General features: G+C 60.2%; 1 protein-coding gene across 1 annotated transcript in view; it reads right to left on the reverse strand.

The window, feature by feature from the left end:
• Positions 1–332, reverse strand: part of KLHL30 (kelch-like family member 30) — a 7,300-nt gene that overhangs the window by 6,510 nt on the left and 458 nt on the right. The gene's annotated exons all lie outside the window — the stretch shown is intronic.

A 332-nucleotide genomic window follows, 5' to 3' on the forward strand; every position in this document is an offset into this window, starting at 1 on the left:
GGTGCCTCTGTTGACGTAGGAGGGAGCCACAAGAGCCTTGCTAGCATCTGAGTCACGGACAAGGGGCTCGGTGGCAAGCAGGTTCTGCAGGTACTGGTCAGGCAGTGAGACGAGGTGGGCCAGCTCCAGCAGCTCAGGCAGGAACTGGGCTCGGGGCCCTGGGTCATGGCGTACCCAGCGCAGCACAGCCTCAGCCAGGCTCTGTTCCTCCTGCACCTGCAGCTGGTCATTGGAGAGGTAGACAGCCAACCTCTCCTTAGAGAGCTGGAGGAACTCCTCCTGCTGAGAAACAGCTTCAAAGTTCTCCTGCAAGAAAGACCAGGCCTTGGAGG

This window comes from Chaetura pelagica, unplaced genomic scaffold, assembly GCF_000747805.2.
Source record: "Chaetura pelagica isolate M959 unplaced genomic scaffold, ChaPel_1.0 scaffold264, whole genome shotgun sequence".
In the NCBI taxonomy this organism is placed as follows: domain Eukaryota; kingdom Metazoa; phylum Chordata; class Aves; order Apodiformes; family Apodidae; genus Chaetura; species Chaetura pelagica.